General features: G+C 42.3%; 1 protein-coding gene across 6 annotated transcripts in view; it reads left to right on the forward strand.

Moving 5' to 3' along the window:
• Positions 1 to 22,910, forward strand: part of MYL3 (myosin light chain 3) — a 95,770-nt gene that overhangs the window by 27,923 nt on the left and 44,937 nt on the right. The window lies entirely within an intron of this gene.

Raw genomic sequence — 22,910 nt, forward strand, 5'->3', positions numbered from 1 at the left:
TAGTCTATAGGTTCAATAAACCCTAATTGTCTGGGTACAGGCTGTAGTCTATAGGTTTAATAAACCCTAATTGTCTGGGTACAGGCTGTAGTCTATAGGTTTAATAAACTCTGATTGTCTGGGTACAGGCTGTAGTCTATCGGATTAATAAACCCTAATTGTCTGAGTACAGGCTGTAGTCTATAGGATTAATAAACCCTAATTTTCTGGGTACAGGCTGTAGTCTATAGGATTAATAAACTCTAATTGTCTGGGTACAGGCTGTAGTCTATAGGATTAATAAACCCTAATTTTCTGGGTACAGGCTGTAGTCTATAGGATTAATAAACTCTAATTGTCTGGGTACAGGCTGTAGTCTATAGGATTAATAAACCCTAATTGTCTGGGTACAGGCTGTAGTCTATAGGATTAATAAACTCTGATTGTCTGGGTACAGGCTGTAGTCTATAGGATTAATAAACTCTAATTGTCTGGGTACAGGCTGTAGTCTATAGGATTAATAAACTCTGATTGTCTGGGTACAGGCTGTAGTCTATAGGGTTAATACACCCTCATTGTCTGGGTCCAGGCTGTAGTCTATAGGATTAATAAACCCTAATTGTCTGGGTACAGGCTGTAGTCTATAGGTTTAATAAACTCTAATTGTCTGGGTACAGGCTGTAGTCTATAGGATTAATAAACCCTAATTGTCTGGGTACAGGCTGTAGTCTATAGGATTAATAAACCCTAATTGTCTGGGTACAGGCTTGTAACAGATCCCTCCCAACCTCTGGTGGATGTGAAACAAACAAGGGAATTACAACTTACACATCCATTGGGTTCATTCCTCTGTTCGTCTGGTTCCGTGCGAATTTCGCGTGTAATACAGAGGTGGCCGCCATTTCGGGACTTTGCACGTGTTCGCGGCCATCTTGTGTGCGAACAGCGGTGTTTGCCTGTAACCGCATGGAACTGAAAACGGATACGCAAACAGGCGAACACCGCTGAGTCCTCCAGACCTCCATAAGTTCGTACGGAAACTACCGAACGTCCCCTCGTTCGGTAGTTATATGCAATCATCTATGGGGATTCCAGCGAACCCCGCGATTCGCATGGATGGCAAGAATATCATACCTTTTTACCGTGCGAACGGAGACCGACCGCAAGGCCAAAACTCATGGAACTAATTTCGGCTAGTTGGTCTGTGCGGTCGGTCAAAACTTTGGAACGTTGTATCTCCCGAACTATACATCCGAATGGGGTGATTTTTGGATATATTGTCCCCCTGAAGGAGAGCTATCCAGCGCTACCGGATTTAAAGCTGTACCCCCTGTCTTTGGGGTACATCCAGAACTGGGGGAAAAATGTGGACATTTTAATTGGGTTATGTAGTTATCTGAGGGGAGGAGACGTGGGGGTGTTACCATCTGTATTATTGGTTGTTTTCATCCTCCCCCTGGGAGTGTTCTGTGTGTATCTATTTCTAATAAAAAGCAGGCTGGGTGTTCCAGTCCTCAGTTCATCTTGACCCTTCAAAACGTAGCCTCGTCTCGTTCTTGGAAGGGGATTATTTGGGAATATTATTCTGCTCCTGTTTACAGCTGAACCTGCTCCTCACTCTGGATATCGTGGATGGGATTACATCAGCCTACTTCTCCACAGCAGCTTGCAGGGAAAAAGGACGTCTTCAACGGCAGAAACCCTCTCTCTATCTGGGTAGCCGTTACATTGGTTGGCAGCGGTGGGATGGTTCTTTTTGCCCAAGGAGCAAGTGCTGAATGGAGTCTCAGTATGCCAAGCTGAAAAGACCCACACTGAAAGATCTATTGGAAAATCGTGGTAGGAGTGCCAGTAACAGACCAAGGAGAGAGCTGATAGCTGACCTACTGGAGCTGGACGAAATGGATAGATCCATGGAGGTAACTGAACCTATTGCACCGGTCAGCGAGAACGATGTACTCACTGCTATTGTACAGCGAAGATTAGCATTATATCCAGAAAAGACCACGGAGCTATTAGACAGACTGTTCAAGAACGCAAAAGAGGAGATCGAGACTAAGAGGAGGCAAGACACGGAACATGTATTGGCGCAACAAGCTAGTACACATATAGTTCCTACTCCTCCTCCCGTTGCTGCAGGGAAGAAAATACCATTTACTGCATTTAAAGCGTTTGCAGAAAATGAGGAAGAAATTGATGGATATTTGGCAGATTTTGAGCGGCAGTGCTCACTGCACCAGATACCCCCAGACCAATGGGTTACTATTCTGGCTGGAAAACTTTCAGGAAAAGCAAATGAGGCTTTTCGGGCACTCACGGCCGAAGATATCACACAATATCAGCGGGTGAAAGCCGCACTACTCACCCGATACGCAGTCACCCCAGAGGCGTATCGCCGTCGCTTCCGGGAGTCCAAAAAGAAGGCAGCGGACTCCCACATGGAATGGGCAAACAAGCTACAAAGGGTGGCATCACATTGGATGCAAGGGTGCAATGCTAACACCGGAGAAGAAGTGCTACAATTGTTCTTGATGGAACATTTCTTCCAAGATTTGGCGGCGGATACACAGGATTGGGTGAGAGATCGCCGCCCAGCCAACTTAAATGAGGCAGCACGACTAGCGGACGAATATGTGGAAACGAGAAAAGTGAGCCAAGGTACTACACGACCAGCACCTAGAACAGAGGCCCGCACCCCAACCTACGCTGCACGCACAGAATTCCGGGCCCCGGTACCCCCAGGACCTCCACGTCCTCAAGGGTCTAACAACCAGCCCCGGGAATCCTACAAAGTGACGTGTCATCGCTGCGGCAACCTGGGACATATTGCCCGTGTTTGCCCGTTGGGATCAGCCAATAATAACTGGAGGCGCACATCTAACACCGAAAGCCCATCTTGACGCCCCGCTGCTGCTCACTGCCTGGAAATTGAAGGGAGTCCTGAGGAATGCCTGGGAATATTATATGAGGCCAACCCCATACAAGCGGCTTCCCCAGATAATCGCCAGCACCACCGTCAGGAGGTGCGTGTAAATGGACAGATAGCACAAGGCCTAAGGGACACTGGCGCTACCATCACTTTAATACAAAAGCATCTGGTGAAACCAGAACTTGTGTCTAACCGTACTGTTGCTGTTCGGGTCGCAGGGGGGGCTGTCTTTCGCTTACCCACCGCCCGGGTACACTTGGATTGGGGAGTCGGGTCAGGAAAGACCACGGTGGGCATTATGGACAACCTACCCGCTGAGGTCGTGTTGGGCAATGATATTGGCCCTCTAGCCTCGGCCTTTTTACCCACTACTGCTGCGGCTTGCCCCGTGACCACCCGCTCACAGACCCGTATCGAGGACGATCTGCCAACAGGTCGGGAGACCCAGGTAAGCCACCGACAGACACCTAGCAATGACACTACAGAGAGACCGCTAGCTTGGGACACCCCAGAGGAGTTTGGGAGGGAAACTAGACAGGACCCCACCCTCCGAAAGTACCGAGAACTAGCTGACAATAGAGGGGATGAGCGGGAACGTTTTATATGGGAGGGGGACCGATTATACAGATTAACCGAAGGCAGGAAGAGAGGCTGTGCTCCTTCGCAGAAGCGCCAATTAGTGGTACCTAGAAAGTACCGATTGGAGCTTCTCCGAATTGGCCACGACATTCCGTTAGCAGGACATCTAGGGGGTAACCGCACAACCTACAGAATCACTCAGACCTTCTTTTGGCCAGGAATCTCGAAGGACGTGCGCCGTTACTGTAGCACGTGTGATGTATGCCAGAGGGTGGGGAAGAGAGGGGATCATCCGAAAGCTCGACTGTCCCCTATGCCTGTGATCGAGGAACCATTTAGCAGGGTGGCAGTCGATCTAGTAGGACCCCTACCTAACCCCAGTCCCTCTGGTAAGAAATACATTCTTACCGTGGTGGACTATGCCACCCGCTACCCAGAAGCCGTCGCTCTGACGAATATCCAGGCTGACACTGTCGCCAGTGCGCTAGTCGGGATATTCACCAGAGTAGGATTTCCCCAGGAAATCTTGTCGGACAGAGGGACCCAGTTTACCGCAGACTTAACCCAGCAGTTGTGGAAGGTCTGTGGTATTAAGCCCCTGCTTAGTTCACCGTACCACCCCCAGACTAACGGTCTCTGTGAACGCTTTAATGGTACCCTAAAGCAATTGCTACGGACCTTTACGGCGGAATACAGAGACTGGGAGCGATTTTTGCCACACCTCCTGTTTGCTTACCGGGAGGTACCGCAGGAGTCCACTGGGTTCTCTCCCTTTGAACTGCTCTATGGACGGAGGGTGCGAGGCCCCCTCGACCTCATCCGAGAGCACTGGGAGGGAGAGACGGAACACGAAGGTGTCCCCATCGTACCATATGTGCTAGAAATGCGGGACCGTATGGAACAGTTAGCCCGGATGGCCCGGGATCATCTCCATGCGGCCCAGGGTCAGCAGAAACATTGGTACGATCGGAACGCTAGGCTGAGAACATTCCAGGTAGGACAGAAAGTTCTAGTACTTAAACCCGTTCGAGGAAATAAATTGCAGACCTCCTGGCAAGGCCCCTACAAAGTAGTAGCCCAGGTCTGTGACACCACCTATATCATTGCCAGTAGCAAGGACGAAAAGATACAGAAGTCCTTTCATATAAACCTATTAAAGGAATACCAAGAACGTCCCGAAGACATAGCCGCCATATGCATCCCCGCCACTGAGGACCCTGACAGTCTCCCCATCCCTGATCTATTAGCCAACCCCGAGTCCAAAACTCTGCTTAATACAGTACAGCTAGGGGAGCGATTAACTCCCCCAGAACGAGAACAACTCCAGCAACTACTAGTTGAAAAGAGATTAACCTTTTCCCAGGAGCCAGGTTACACACCTGTAGCGACCCATTACGTAGAAACCCCAGGACAAGCCCCGCTCCGACAAACTCCCTATAGAATTCCCGAGGCTGTAAAAGAAGAGATGAGGAAGGAGATTCAGGAGATGTTAAAACTAGGGGTTATAGAGCCATCCGACAGTCCCTGGGCATCTCCCGTCGTCCTAGTCCCCAAAAAGGATGGGACGACCCGGTTCTGTGTCGATTACCGACGCCTCAACGACCGAACTGTGACAGACGCATACCCCATGCCCCGAGTAGACGAGCTATTGGATCGCATTGCCAGGGGACGCTATCTGACCACCATTGACTTGTGCAAGGGGTACTGGCAGATTCCCCTGGCCAAGGACGCTATCCCTAAGTCGGCGTTTGTCACCCCGTTTGGCCTGTACCAGTTTAAGGTCATGCCCTTCGGGATGAAAAACGCCCCAGCTACTTTTCAGCGCTTAGTGGACCGCCTCCTTGATGGCTTCCAGGACTTCGCTTGCGCATACCTGGATGACATTGCGATCTATAGCGAGACTTGGGGGGAACACCTACAACACATAGAGACTGTGTTGGATCAGATTAGGGCCGCCGGCCTAACTCTGAAGCCGGAGAAGTGTAACTTTGGCATGGCTGAAGTCCAGTATTTGGGACACAGGGTGGGGTGTGGGAAACAACGACCAGAACCCGCTAAAGTAGAGGCCGTAGCCAATTGGCCCACACCCCACACTAAGACACAAGTGTTAGCATTTTTAGGGACAGCAGGGTACTACAGGAGATTTGTCCCTGACTACAGCGCCATCGCCAAACCCTTGACAGATTTAACAAAGAAGAATTTACCTAGGGTAGTCCTGTGGTCTCCCGCCTGTGAAACAGCATTCCAAACCTTGAAACAAGCATTAAGCAATGCACCTGTTTTGTCTGCCCCCGTCCCTAACAAAAGATTTGTCGTCCACACAGATGCGTCCATGTACGGACTGGGGGCAGTGCTAAGCCAGGTCGGCGAAGACGGGGGCGAACACCCTGTCGCGTATCTCAGCAGAAAACTGTTACCTAGAGAAGTGAGTTACGCGGCAGTGGAAAAAGAGTGCTTAGCCCTGGTCTGGGCCCTAAAGAAATTGACCCCATATCTGTATGGTCAAGAATTCACCTTAATTACTGATCATAACCCCCTTGTATGGCTGAACAGAGTAGCTGGAGATAATGGACGCTTACTGAGATGGAGTCTCGCACTACAGCCATACAATTTCTCCATCCAATACCGCCCTGGCAAGTTTAATGGGAACGCGGACGGTCTGTCCAGACAAACAGAACTATTGCCCTAACAAAGGACCGGACAGCCCCAAGTTGACCCGAAAAGGATCAATCCGGGTCTGCCGGAGTGTTCCACAAAAGGGGAGCAGTGTAACAGATCCCTCCCAACCTCTGGTGGATGTGAAACAAACAAGGGAATTACAACTTACACATCCATTCGGTTCATTCCTCTGTTCGTCTGGTTCCGTGCGAATTTCGCGTGTAATACAGAGGTGGCCGCACTTTCGGGACTTTGCACGTGTTCGCGGCCATCTTGTGTGCGAACAGCGGTGTTTGCCTGTAACCGCATGGAACTGAAAACGGATACGCAAACAGGCGAACACCGCTGAGTCCTCCAGACCTCCATAAGTTCGTACGGAAACTACCGAACGTCCCCCCGTTCGGTAGTTATATGCAATCATCTATGGGGATTCCAGCGAACCCCGCGATTCGCATGGATGGCAAGAATATCATACCTTTTTACCGTGCGAACGGAGACCGACCGCAAGGCCAAAACTCATGGAACTAATTTCGGCTAGTTGGTCTGTGCGGTCGGTCAAAACTTTGGAACGTTGTATCTCCCGAACTATACATCCGAATGGGGTGATTTTGGATATATTGTCCCCCTGAAGGAGAGCTATCGGATTTAAAGCTGTACCCCCTGTCTTTGGGGTACATCCAGAACTGGGGGAAAAATGTGGACATTTTAATTGGGTTATGTAGTTATCTGAGGGGAGGAGACGTGGGGGTGTTACCATCTGTATTATTGGTTGTTTTCATCCTCCCCCTGGGAGTGTTCTGTGTGTATCTATTTCTAATAAAAAGCAGGCTGGGTGTTCCAGTCCTCAGTTCATCTTGACCCTTCAAAACGTAGCCTCGTCTCGTTCTTGGAAGGGGATTATTTGGGAATATTATTCTGCTCCTGTTTACAGCTGAACCTGCTCCTCACTCTGGATATCGTGGATGGGATTACATCAGCCTACTTCTCCACAGCAGCTTGCAGGGAAAAAGGACGTCTTCAACGGCAGAAACCCTCTCTCTATCTGGGTAGCCGTTACAAGGCTGTAGTCTATAGGATTAATAAACCCTAATTGTCTGGGTACAGGCTGTAGTCTATAGGTTTAATAAACCCTAATTGTCTGGGTACAGGCTGTAGTCTATATGTTTAATAAACCCTAATTGTCTGGGTACAGGCTGTAGTCTATAGGATTAATAAACTCTGATTGTCTGGGTCCAGGCTGTAGTCTATAGGATTAATAAACTCTGATTTTCTGGGTACAGGCTGTAGTCTATAGGATTAATAAACTCTGATTGTCTGGGTACAGGCTGTAGTCTATAGGTTTAATAAACTCTAATTGTCTGGGTACAGGCTGTAGTCTATAGGTTTAATAAACCCTAATTGTCTGGGTACAGGCTGTAGTCTATAGGATTAATAAACTCTGATTGTCTGGGTCCAGGCTGTAGTCTATAGGATTAATAAACTCTGATTGTCTGGGTACAGGCTGTAGTCTATCGGATTAATAAACCCTAATTGTCTGGGTACAGGCTGTAGTCTATAGGTTTAATAAACTCTGATTGTCTGGGTACAGGCTGTAGTCTATAGGATTAATAAACTCTGATTGTCTGGGTACAGGCTGTAGTTTATAGGATTAATAAACCCTAATTGTCTGGGTACAGGCTGTAGTCTATAGGATTAATAAACTCTGATTGTCTTGGTACAGGCTGTAGTCTATAGGATTAATTAACTCTAATTGTCTGGGTACAGGCTGTAGTCTATAGGATTAATAAACTCTGATTGTCTGGGTACAGGCTGTAGTCTATAGGATTAATAAACTCTGATTGTCTGGGTACAGGCTGTAGTCTATAGGGTTAATACACCCTCATTGTCTGGGTCCAGGCTGTAGTCTATAGGATTAATAAACCCTAATTGTCTGGGTACAGGCTGTAGTCTATAGGTTTAATAAACTCTAATTGTCTGGGTACAGGCTGTAGTCTATAGGATTAATAAACCCTAATTGTCTGGGTACAGGCTGTAGTCTATAGGATTAATAAACCCTAATTGTCTGGGTACAGGCTGTAGTCTATAGGTTTAATAAACTCTAATTGTCTGGGTACAGGCTGTAGTCTATAGGTTTAATAAACCCTAATTGTCTGGGTACAGGCTGTAGTCTATAGGATTAATAAACCCTAATTGTCTGGGTACAGGCTGTAGTCTATAGGTTTAATAAACCCTAATTGTCTGGGTACAGGCTGTAGTCTATATGTTTAATAAACCCTAATTGTCTGGGTACAGGCTGTAGTCTATAGGATTAATAAACTCTGATTGTCTGGGTCCAGGCTGTAGTCTATAGGATTAATAAACTCTGATTGTCTGGGTACAGGCTGTAGTCTATAGGATTAATAAACTCTGATTGTCTGGGTACAGGCTGTAGTCTATAGGTTTAATAAACTCTGATTGTCTGGGTACAGGCTGTAGTCTATAGGATTAATAAACTCTAATTGTCTGGGTACAGGCTGTAGTCTATAGGTTTAATAAACCCTAATTGTCTGGGTACAGGCTGTAGTCTATAGGATTAATAAACTCTGATTGTCTGGGTCCAGGCTGTAGTCTATAGGATTAATAAACTCTGATTGTCTGGGTACAGGCTGTAGTCTATCGGATTAATAAACCCTAATTGTCTGGGTACAGGCTGTAGTCTATAGGTTTAATAAACTCTGATTGTCTGGGTACAGGCTGTAGTCTATAGGATTAATAAACTCTGGTTGTCTGGGTACAGGCTGTAGTCTATAGGTTTAATAAACTCTGATTGTCTGGGTACAGGCTGTAGTCTATAGGATTAATAAACTCTGATTGTCTGGGTACAGGCTGTAGTCTATAGGTTTAATAAACTCTGATTGTCTGGGTACAGGCTGTAGTCTATAGGATTAATAAACTCTGATTGTCTGGGTACAGGCTGTAGTCTATAGGTTTAATAAACTCTGATTGTCTGGGTACAGGCTGTAGTCTATAGGATTAATAAAACCTAATTGTCTGGGTACAGGCTGTAGTCTATAGGTTTAATAAACTCTGATTGTCTGGGTACAGGCTGTAGTCTATAGGATTAATAAACTCTGATTGTCTGGGTACAGGCTGTAGTCTATAGGATTAATAAACTCTGATTGTCTGGGTACAGGCTGTAGTCTATAGGATTAATAAACTCTGATTGTCTGGGTACAGGCTGTAGTCTATAGGATTAATAAACTCTGATTGTCTGGGTACAGGCTGTAGTCTATAGGTTTAATAAACTCTGATTGTCTGGGTACAGGCTGTAGTCTATAGGATTAATAAACTCTGATTGTCTGGGTACAGGCTGTAGTCTATAGGTTTAATAAACTCTGATTGTCTGGGTACAGGCTGTAGTCTATAGGATTAATAAAACCTAATTGTCTGGGTACAGGCTGTAGTCTATAGGTTTAATAAACTCTGATTGTCTGGGTACAGGCTGTAGTCTATAGGATTAATAAACTCTGATTGTCTGGGTACAGGCTGTAGTCTATAGGATTAATAAACCCTAATTGTCTGGGTACAGGTAGTAGTCTATAGGATTAATAAACTCTGATTGTCTTGGTACAGGCTGTAGTCTATAGGATTAATAAACTCTGATTGTCTGGGTACAGGCTGTAGTCTATAGGATTAATACACCCTAATTGTATGGGTACAGGCTGTAGTCTATAGGAATAATAAACTCTGATTGTCTTGGTACAGGCTGTAGTCTATAGGATTCATAAACTCTGATTGTCTGGGTACAGGCTGTAGTCTATAGGATTAATAAACTCTGATTGTCTGGGTCCAGGCTGTAGTCTATAGGATTAATAAACTCTGATTGTCTGGGTACAGGCTGTAGTTTATAGGATTAATACACTCTGATTGTCTGGGTACAGGCTGTAGTCTATAGGTTTAATAAACTCTGATTGTCTGGGTACAGGCTGTAGTCTATAGGATTAATAAACTCTAATTGTCTGGGTACAGGCTGTAGTCTATAGGTTTAATAAACCCTAATTGTCTGGGTACAGGCTGTAGTCTATAGGATTAATAAACTCTGATTGTCTGGGTCCAGGCTGTAGTCTATAGGATTAATAAACTCTGATTGTCTGGGTACAGGCTGTAATCTATCGGATTAATAAACCCTAATTGTCTGGGTACAGGCTGTAGTCTATAGGTTTAATAAACTCTGATTGTCTGGGTACAGGCTGTAGTCTATAGGATTAATAAACTCTGATTGTCTGGGTACAGGCTGTAGTCTATAGGATTAATAAACCCTAATTGTCTGGGTACAGGCTGTAGTCTATAGGATTAATAAAACCTAATTGTCTGGGTACAGGCTGTAGTCTATAGGTTTAATAAACTCTGATTGTCTGGGTACAGGCTGTAGTCTATAGGATTAATAAACTCTGATTGTCTGGGTACAGGCTGTAGTCTATAGGATTAATAAACCCTAATTGTCTGGGTACAGGTAGTAGTCTATAGGATTAATAAACTCTGATTGTCTTGGTACAGGCTGTAGTCTATAGGATTAATAAACTCTGATTGTCTGGGTACAGGCTGTAGTCTATAGGATTAATACACCCTAATTGTATGGGTACAGGCTGTAGTCTATAGGAATAATAAACTCTGATTGTCTTGGTACAGGCTGTAGTCTATAGGATTCATAAACTCTGATTGTCTGGGTACAGGCTGTAGTCTATAGGATTAATAAACTCTGATTGTCTGGGTCCAGGCTGTAGTCTATAGGATTAATAAACTCTGATTGTCTGGGTACAGGCTGTAGTTTATAGGATTAATACACTCTGATTGTCTGGGTACAGGCTGTAGTCTATAGGTTTAATAAACTCTGATTGTCTGGGTACAGGCTGTAGTCTATAGGATTAATAAACTCTAATTGTCTGGGTACAGGCTGTAGTCTATAGGTTTAATAAACCCTAATTGTCTGGGTACAGGCTGTAGTTTATAGGATTAATAAACTCTGATTGTCTGGGTACAGGCTGTAATCTATCGGATTAATAAACCCTAATTGTCTGGGTACAGGCTGTAGTCTATAGGTTTAATAAACTCTGATTGTCTGGGTACAGGCTGTAGTCTATAGGATTAATAAACTCTGATTGTCTGGGTACAGGCTGTAGTCTATAGGATTAATAAACCCTAATTGTCTGGGTACAGGCTGTAGTCTATAGGATTAATAAACCCTAATTGTCTGGGTACAGGCTGTAGTCTATAGGATTAATAAACTCTGATTGTCTGGGTACAGGCTGTAGTCTATAGGATTAATAAACCCTAATTGTCTGGGTACAGGCTGTAGTCTATAGGATTAATAAACCCTAATTGTCTGGGTACAGGCTGTAGTCTATAGGATTAATAAACTCTGATTGTCTTGGTACAGGCTGTAGTCTATAGGATTAATAAACTCTGATTGTCTGGGTACAGGCTGTAGTCTATAGGATTAATACACCCTAATTGTCTGGGTACAGGCTGTAGTCTATAGGATTAATAAACTCTAATTGTCTGGGTACAGGCTGTAGTCTATAGGATTAATAAACCCTAATTGTCTGGGTACAGGCTGTAGTCTATAGGATTAATAAACTCTGATTGTCTGGGTACAGGCTGTAGTCTATAGGATTAATAAACTCTGATTGTCTGGGTACAGGCTGTAGTCTATAGGATTAATAAACCCTAATTGTCTGGGTACAGGCTGTAGTCTATAGGATTAATAAACTCTGATTGTCTTGGTACAGGCTGTAGTCTATAGGATTAATAAACTCTGATTGTCTGGGTACAGGCTGTAGTCTATAGGATTAATACACCCTAATTGTATGGGTACAGGCTGTAGTCTATAGGATTAATAAACTCTGATTGTCTTGGTACAGGCTGTAGTCTATAGGATTAATAAACTCTGATTGTCTGGGTACAGGCTGTAGTCTATAGGATTAATAAACTCTGATTGTCTGGGTCCAGGCTGTAGTCTATAGGATTAATAAACTCTGATTGTCTGGGTACAGGCTGTAGTCTATAGGATTAATAAACTCTGATTGTCTGGGTACAGGCTGTAGTCTATAGGATTAATAAACTCTAATTGTCTGGGTACAGGCTGTAGTCTATAGGTTTAATAAACCCTAATTGTCTGGGTACAGGCTGTAGTCTATAGGATTAATAAACTCTGATTGTCTGGGTCCAGGCTGTAGTCTATAGGATTAATAAACTCTGATTGTCTGGGTACAGGCTGTAGTCTATCGGATTAATAAACCCTAATTGTCTGGGTACAGGCTGTAGTCTATAGGTTTAATAAACTCTGATTGTCTGGGTACAGGCTGTAGTCTATAGGATTAATAAACGTTGATTGTCTGGGTACAGGCTGTAGTCTATAGGATTAATAAACCCTAATTGTCTGGGTACAGGCTGTAGTCTATAGGATTAATAAACCCTAATTGTCTGGGTACAGGCTGTAGTCTATAGGATTAATAAACCCTAATTGTCTGGGTACAGGCTGTAGTCTATAGGATTAATAAACTCTGATTGTCTGGGTACAGGCTGTAGTCTATAGGATTAATAAATTCTGATTGTCTGGGTACAGGCTGTAGTCTATAGGATTAATAAACTCTGATTGTCTGGGTACAGGCTGTAGTCTATAGGATTAATAAACTCTGATTGTCTGGGCAGGGCCGCCATCAGGGGGTGACAACCGTGACAGTTGTCACGGGCCCGGCGGCCCTGGGGGGCCCGGACTACTCTGGCAGTCCCGGGCCCCACTTTCCCTCCCTGCACACATAGATAGCGAATATCGCTATCTATGTGTGCAGCCGCGGGCCCCCCAGCTCCCTGTTACCGCAGAAGGGGCCCAGGCAGCACACAGCCTCTTCTCTTCTCCTCCCTGCTAATAACTCTCGCGAGACCCGGTTGCCATGGCAACGCTCCGCGGGTCTCGCGAGAGTTATTGGAGGAGAGAAGAGAAGAGGCTGTGTGCTGCCTGGGCCCCCTCTGCGGTAACAGGAAGCCGGGGGGCCCCACCATGCCACCGGACCACCAGGGATGGAATCTCCCCCCTCCCTAGACACAGGTAAGCAGGGAGGGGGGAGAAACAATTTAATTAATTTTTATTTTTATTTTTTTAATAATGTTAAAATGCCCCCCCCCTCCCCCTCCTCATTGGACATTTACACACACACACTACATACACTGACACAACACACACACTACATACACTGACACAACACACACACTACATACACTGACACAACACACACACTGCATACACTGACACAACACACACACACTACATACACTGACACAACACACACACACTGCATACACTGACACAACACACACACACTACATACACTGACACAACACACACACACTGCATACACTGACACAACACACACACTACATACACTGACACAACACACACACTACATACACTGACACAACACACACACTACATACACTGACACAACACACACACTACATACACTGACACAACACACACACACTACATACACTGACACAACACACACACACACACACTACATACACTGACACAACACACACTACATACACTGACAAAACACACACTGCATACACTGACACAAAACACACACACACACTACATACACTGACACAAAACACACACACACACTACATACACTGACACAAAACACACACACACACACACTACATACACTGACACAAAACACACACACACACACACTACATACACTGACACAAAACACACACACACACACACTGCATACACTGACACAACACACACACACACACTGCATACACTGACACAACACACACACACACACACACTGCATACACTGACACAACACACACACACACACACACACACACTGCATACACTGACACAACACACACACACACTGCATACACTGACACAACACACACACACTGCATACACTGACACAACTCACACTGCATATACCAACACAACACACACTGCATACACTAACACAACACACACTCTGCATACACTGACACAACACACTCTGCATACACTGACACAACACACACTGCATACACTAATACAACACACACTGCATACACTAATACAACACACACTGCATACACAAACACACACTGCATACACTAATACAACACACACTGCATACACTACACACTAACACACTCACTGCATCACTATACTGACACACACTCTGCATTCGCTACACTAACACACACTCTGCATCCGCTACACACTAACACACTCTGCATTCACTACACTAACACACACGCTGCATCCGCTACACACTAACACACTCTCTGCATTCACTACACTAACACACACGCTGCATCCGCTACACACTAACACACTCTCTGCATTCACTACACATTAACACACTCTCTGCATTCACTACACTAACACACTCTCTGCATTCACTACACTAAGACACTCTCTGCATTCACTACACTAAGACACTCTCTGCATTCACTACACTAAGACACTCTCTGCATTCACTACACTAAGACACTCTCTGCATTCACTACACTAAGACACTCTCTGCATTCACTACACTAAGACACTCTCTGCATTCACTACACATTAACACACACTCTGCATTCACTACAAATTTACACACACACTACATTCATTACACTGACACACTCTGCATTCACTACACCCTAACACACACTCTGCATTTATTAAACACTAACACACACTCTGCATTCACTACACTAACATACACTCTGCATCACCTGTACACACAGCATCCACTACACAAACATCCTGTATTCACAGTACACACACTACATCCACCACAAATTGAAACACTCTGCATTCACTATACACAGACACTGCGTCTAATACACACACTACATCAACTACAGACACTGCATCCACTAAACACATTTCATCTAGTACATACAAACACTACATCCACTACACAAACACACACTACATCACTGTACACACACTACATCCACTACTCAAACACTCTCTGCATTCACTACACATTAACACTCTGCATTCACTACACTAACACACACTCTGCATCCACTACACATTTACAAACACTCTGCATTCACTGCACTAACACACACACTACATTCATTACACTGACACACTCTGCATTCACTACACACTAACAAACACTCTGCATTCATTACACACTAACACACACTCTGCATTCACTAAACTATGCACACACTCTGGATTCACTATACTGACACACACTCTGCATTAACTGTACACACAGCATCCACTACACAAACATCCTGTATTCACAGTACACACACTACATCCACCACAAATTGAAACACTCTGCATTCACTATACACAGACACTGCGTCTAATACACACTACATCAACTATAGACACTGCATCCACTAAACACATTTCATCTAGTACATACAAACACTACATCTACTACACAAACACACACTACATCACTGTACACAAACTACATCCACTACTCAAACACACTCTGGTTTCACTATACACACTGCATCCGCTACACTAACACACTCTGCATTCACTGCACAAACAGTATCTAATACACACAAACACTACATCCATTACACACATTCTAATTCACTTCCACTATACACACCACATTCAGTCCCGCATAATTGTCAGCGGACTAGGTAGGGCGTGGGCGGGCCCGGGAGGGAGGGGTCGGGGGAGGGGGCCCAGACCTTGTGCTTTGTCAGGGGCCCCAAAATTTCTGATGGCAGCCCTGTGTCTGGGTACAGGCTGTAGTCTATAGGATTAATAAACTCTGATTGTCTGGGTACAGGCTGTAGTCTATAGGATTAATAAACTCTGATTGTCTGGGTACAGGCTGTAGTCTATAGGGTTAATACACCCTCATTGTCTGGGTCCAGGCTGTAGTCTATAGGATTAATACAGAAAGAACAGAGAGTTAACCGTGGTGCTATATTACACAGAATTCCTAAGGTTTTAAAGTGTTCCCTTATAGACACTCAAAATACAATAGTTAAAAGAAAAAACAAAAAAACAAAAGGAAATGACCTTGTAGTTCACCATAAAGTGATAATAATAAAAAAATAATACAAACTGAGTATCATAGATGTATTCAACATGAATATCTATAGAGAAAAATATAGAAATATATAGTGTAATATGGTTAACACATATGGAAGGTGGGGGTGGTAGAGAACTCACAAAATCAAGATGAATTCAGGCGTTTCTCCCTTGATATGTAGGGAATAACAGCAATGGGAAGGACTTCCAGCGATGTAATTCTGGATGGAGAATGATCAATATTCCTTGCCCACTCAAAGTAAAGGAAGAGAAATGATGGTGCAAATTGTATAAAAAGTATTACAATTTATTACAAATATTGCACTTACAATGTTGCAAATAAAATACAGCTTGTCTCCACACCAAGGTGGTATCCATGCAAATCAGCCAATGGGATCACAGCAGGAAATGGCAAGCAGTATCAGCAATCAAAATAAAATACAATAAAATAAAATAAAAGTTCATATGAACTTTTATTTTATTTTATTGTATTTTATTTTGACTGCTGATACTGCTTGCCATTTCCTGCTGTGATCCCATTGGCTGATTTGCATGGATACCACCTTGGTGTGGAGACAAGCTGTATTTTATTTGCAACATTGTAAGTGCAATATTTGTAATAAATTGTAATACTTTTTATACAATTTTGACTGATGATAAATAATAGCAAAAAAGGAAGAAACCCCAGTACTCAGCGAATATGGTAAAACGTTGGTTTGTATACAGTCATCGCAAAGGGCAACGTTTTGACATACTAGGTACCACTCTGTGATAACTGAATAAAAAACATAATATTCCTTTATAGTCCTGTGGGACTTCAACAGTGGCAGGCAGCTAACCAAAAATATTTTGTTCCTTCAGTGGTAGAGACGCAATAATCCTTCCCAAAAATACATATTTTTTTCAGTTTTGGGGCTTTCAGTTCAATCTGTGGGACTACGTCAGAATAAAATAAATGCAATACTGTCAAAGTTGCTGTTAAATTTATGGTTGAAAAGTCGAAAGAGCTTAAACTTCTGTGGCATCTTCAAAAATCTGATAAATTTAGAAATGTCAGATTTACCATGAATGTCTGGGAGCAGGTAACTAGAAATTACATGAAAAGTGCTGTCTCTCTGTAAGTAGAGTTTCTATGCTATTGGATGGAGAACCATTAATAAAGAGGTATCCCAAACAAATTCCTCTCATTTCCCTTCTGTCTCATTGGAATTTACTAAGAAAAACACACAATGGTACATACACAGATACAGACACTGGAACATACACTCAGACACACACACTGGTACATACACAGATACAAACACTGGAACATACACAGATACAGACACTGGCACATACACTCAGACACACACTGGTACATACACATATACTGACACTGGCACATACACTCAGATACAAACACTGGTAGATACACAGATACAGACACTGGCACATACACTCAGACACACACACTGGTACATATACATACAGATGTACACACTGGTACATATACACACTGACACACATAGATACACACAAACACTGGCACAAACATTTAGATACACACACTCAGATACACAAATTATTAATAGACGCACATAATTCACAAAATGTGAATACGTGCTGTCTGGAATAGATGTAATATAATTTCAAGTATGGTCTCAATATGTTTACTGTGTGACAAGAATCACACTACAGAAAAATAACAATAAAATAAATTAAGTGACAATACAAGCCTTATAAGTCTATTCCTAAACTGAACCTGTTAATCCTAAATATTACTGAATATGGCTTGCTATGAATTTGTAACATATTTTAGTACACAGGTCTATTTCAGCATGCCATATAATCTCAATTAGAGAGGTAAAAAGTGAGATACCCAGGGTTGAGAGGGTTAAATGAACTCTATAGCTGTATATTGAGTTAATCAGTATGTAAATATCACAGGGTTACCTGCTCACAGTAAGACAGCTTAAAATAAAGTTGCAAGTGGCTATGATAAGTACAAATTTATAGACACAAAAAGTGCCTCAAATGCATTTCTGGTAACAAGAAAACGAATACAGTTATCAGATAAAGATAAATAACGTAAACCTTACTCCTTGGTAATCTAGCTAGACAGGTAAGTAGAAGGAGTCAAAGAAATATAGTGAAAAAAACATATAATTAAATATACATGTCTATTATCATATAGACACACCCAAGTGACAAGGTGATAAGTGTCCTAAACCAAAAAGCAAATAACCCGACGCGCGTTTCGGTGCACACTTAAATACACACACTGGTACACACAATCAGATACACACCCTGGCTCATACATAGATACAGACACTGGTACATACAGTCAGATACACACACTAGCACACTAGCACATACACCCAGACACAATGCAGTAGAAGCTCACTCCATCCTCTCCATTCCTGTGTGCCTCTGCTGCCTCCTCTGTCCAGTCCTCCCGGGTGTTAGCTCTCTGTAAAGCTGGAAGTGGATTTTACATAATTAATCAATTGTATTAATTATAATTCAAGTTACCTGCCTGACAACCAGGTGGAAAGTCCATTGAATTTAATTTACAAGCCCTATATTTAACCCTGTAACTTTCAAAAACACCATAAAACCTGTACATGTGGGGTACTGTTGTACTCTTGAGACTTCGCTGAACACAAATATGAGTGTTTTAAAACATTAAAACTTATAATGATGATGATATTATCAGTGAAAGTTGAGTTTTTGTGTGAAAAATGCAAAAAAAAAAACAAATATAAAAAAAATAACTTTGGCTAGCATTTGTGACTAAGTGACTACTAAAAAAGACTGGACATATCCCATTTTGAATACCCTGGGTTGTCTACGTTTGCAAATGGTATGCCATGATGTGGTTAAATCTCATTCCTGGGCTGCCATACAGTCTCAAAGGCACCATAACCAATCTGTCAAAATTGAATGTGTAAAAAATTAAATGGGCAAGCCCTATATTTGACCCTGTAACCTTCCAAAACTCAATAAAACCTGTACGTGCAGGGTACTGTTTTACTCATGAGACATCACTGACATCACTGACATCACTGAACACATATATAAATAATGAATGCGGCAGCAAGGCTCATCTTCCTGTCCGCCAGCACCTCCCATGCCTCACCCTTCTGTCAGTCCCTACATTGGCTTCCTATAAAATATAGAGCTCAATTTAAAATTCTGGTTCTTGCTTTCAAATCTCTACATAATGCTGCTCCCACCTATCTATCCTCCCTTATACACAAGTATGTCCCGTCCAGGCCCTTACGATCTGCTGAAGACTTACGTCTATCTTCTGTCCATACTCCCACCTCTGATGCTCGCCTTCAAGATTTCTCGAGGGCCGCACCGTTCCTGTGGAACTCGCTTCCCTCCTCCGTTAGATGCTCACCCAGTCTCCACGCCTTCAAAAAATCATTAGAAACCCACTTTTTCATAAAAGCGTATCAATTAAACTGTTAATAGCTCCCAACTGATTCCTCTTCTGCAACTGTCACTAGTCTAATACTATCCTTACCTTTTGTGTCATTGTACCCCACTCCCTCTAGCATGTAACCTCACTGAGCAGGGCCCTCAATCCCTCTGTTCCAGTGTGTCCAACTTGTCTGGTTACAACTACATGTCTGTTCGTCCACCCACTGTAAAGCGCTGCGAAATTTGATGGCGCTATATAAATAACCTAATAATAATAATAAAAATAATAATATATGAGTGTTTTAGAGCAATGGAATGTATGACAATGATATAATCAATGAAAGTGCAGTCATTGTGTGAAAACTGCAAACTATTATGAATGTTAACTTTGGCCAGGGTTTGTGACCAAGTGGCTACTACAAATGACTGGACATACCCCATTTTGAATATCCTGGGTTGTCTACTTTTACAAATGGTGTGCCATGCTGGGGTTAATTTTCATTCCTGGACTGCCATACAGTCCCAAAGGCAACATAGGCCCAGCAAACCAACCTGGCAAATTTATATTTGTATAAAAAAAAAAAAAGGGGAAAGCCCTATATTTGACCCAGTAACTCTCCAAAACACCATAAAACGTGTACATAGTGGGTACCAGGGACGGACTGACAGTGGCCTGGGCCCCCGGGCAAAATTAGGACCTGGGCCCCCGGCAGACCAATATATATGCGCTACGGAATCTGTTGCCGCTATAAAAAGGCAATAATAATAATATTCTGGTATATAAGATGGTGTATGTACGGTGTATTTGGTTATATATGTACATGTAAAGTGAATGTATGTTTTGTGTGTATATTCACTGTGAGCCTTGGTTTAACCCCTTCAGGACGGAGTCAATAGTGCACGTTCTGATCAAAACAAAACGTAAACAAAAACTGGAATTTGCGCTATATGTCTGTTCACCCGTAGTTCCCCTCTTTCATATTATATGCACCCACACTTATTATATATCATTTTGTTCAGGAGAAACAGGGCTTTAATTTACCATTAACTATTCATATATGGAATATAATTTATTATGAATAAAATAAAAAAAACTGTGAGAAATGTATTTATTTTTTAAAAATGTGTAGTTCCGCCTCACATTTTAGCTGTAAATGTCATAATACTGTTAGGTTTTACTGCAACAAAATGCACATATTTGTAATCAGCGATGTCTCACGAGTACAACAGTACCCCCCATTAACAGGTTTTATGTTGTTTTGGAGAGTTACAGGGTCAAATATAGAACGTTCCATTTTCAAATTGAAATTTGCCAGATTAGTAATGTTACCTTTGAGACGGTGTGGTAGCCCAGGAATGAGAATTACCCCCATAATGGCATACCATTTGAAAAAGTAGACAAGCCAAGGTATTGAAAGTGGGGTATGTTTAGTCTTTGTTAGTAGCCACTTAGTCACAAACACTGGCCAAAGTTAGCGTTCATATTTGTTTTTGTGTGAAAAAAGCAAAAAACGAATATTTGGCCAGTGTTTGTGACTAAGTGGCTACTAAGAAAGACTGGACATACCCCACTTGCAATACCTCGGGTTGTCTACTTTTGCAAATGGTATGCCATCATGGGGGTAATTCTCATTCCTGGGCTACCATACGCTCTCAAAGGCAACATAACCAATCTAGCAAATTTCAATGTGAAAAAAATGAAACGCAAGCCTTATATGTGACTCTCTAACTTTCCAAAACACCATAAAACCTGTACATGGGGGGTACTGTTATTCTCGGGAGACTTCACTAAACACAAATATTAGTGTTTTAAAACGGTAAAACATATTACAACAATAATATAGTCCATAAAAGTGCCGTTTGTTTGTAAAAAATGCAAAAAACGTCACTTTTGCTTAAAATATCATCGTTGTAATACAATTTACCAGTTTGAAACACTAATATTTGAGTTCAGCGAAGTCTCCCGAGTAAAACAGTACCCCCTATGTACAGGTTTTATGGTGTCGTGGAGTATTACAGGGTCAAATATAGTGCTTGCAAATTAAATTCTCTGCACTTTCTCCCTGTGTTGTCAGGCATGTCAATCAAATTTTAATTAATCAAATCACATAATTATGTTAAAAGATTATTTAAATATACATGTAGAATTTTAATATATATACATATATATGTATTTAAATGCTACGTGTATACTAATGTAATTTTTTATGTAATTATATGTATTTATCTATATATATATATTTGCGGTTATTTGTATTTTATATATAGATAGATATATATAGAATGCCATTCTAAGTGTATTTTGTTACCAATATATATATATTAATAACAAAATACAGTTAGAATGAAATTACATATGAATATATAATTTATATTAAATTTTGTTTCAATATTTTATTTATTTATTTTATTATTTTATTTATTTATTATTTTAATTATACGTATATATATATAATATATATATGTACATCTATTATATATATAATATATATACATATTATATATATGTAACATCATTCTAAGTGTATTTTAATGCTAATATATATACTTATATTAATATTAAAATACACTTTGTATGACGTTACATATATATAATATGTATATATATTATATATATAATATATATACATATTATATATATATAAAAATATTTTCAATTTATTTTTTAACATGTTTAATTTCTTTTTTTATACTTTCTTACCAGCAGGGGGACTGTCTGATATTTTAGACAGTCCCCCTGCAGGCAGATCCATAGCCAGCTATAGGGGGCCATGTGATCGCTCTTTGAGAGCGATCACATGGCCCCCGGGGGCCTCATTTGCCGTGGGAGGGCTGCCTGGGCTGTCAGGCAGCCCCCCAGAAGAGGATCGCGGCGGAGGTAAGTATAACTTACCTCCTGGGGCTCAAAGCCGTTACGGCGTTCCATGCCGCCGCAACGGCTTTAAAGCCCATTATAATGGGGACGGCATGGAACGCCGTAACGGCGTTAACGGGTTAAGTGAATATATGTATGTTTGTGTCTAGTGCCACGATGTGTGGATTCAGAGTAATATAACAATTTTTTTTTTTTTTAAATAGGGTAGTATTTATAGGACCACTAGAGTGCCAGGAAAACAAACTCATTTTCCTGGCACTATAGGGTCTTTGTGTGCCCCGCACCTCTGGGTCGCACTCTCACTGGGCTGAAGGGTGAGGAAGGGGTTAAACTCTCCTCTTCTGACGTCAGCGCTGAATGCGCATGCGCAGCAAGAGCCGCACGCATTCAGTCTATAGGAAAGCATTTCTCAATGCTTTCCTATGGACGGCAGCGTCTTCTCACTG

Source organism: Pelobates fuscus, chromosome 4 (genome assembly GCF_036172605.1).
Source record: "Pelobates fuscus isolate aPelFus1 chromosome 4, aPelFus1.pri, whole genome shotgun sequence".
NCBI classification, from domain to species: Eukaryota; Metazoa; Chordata; class Amphibia; order Anura; family Pelobatidae; genus Pelobates; species Pelobates fuscus.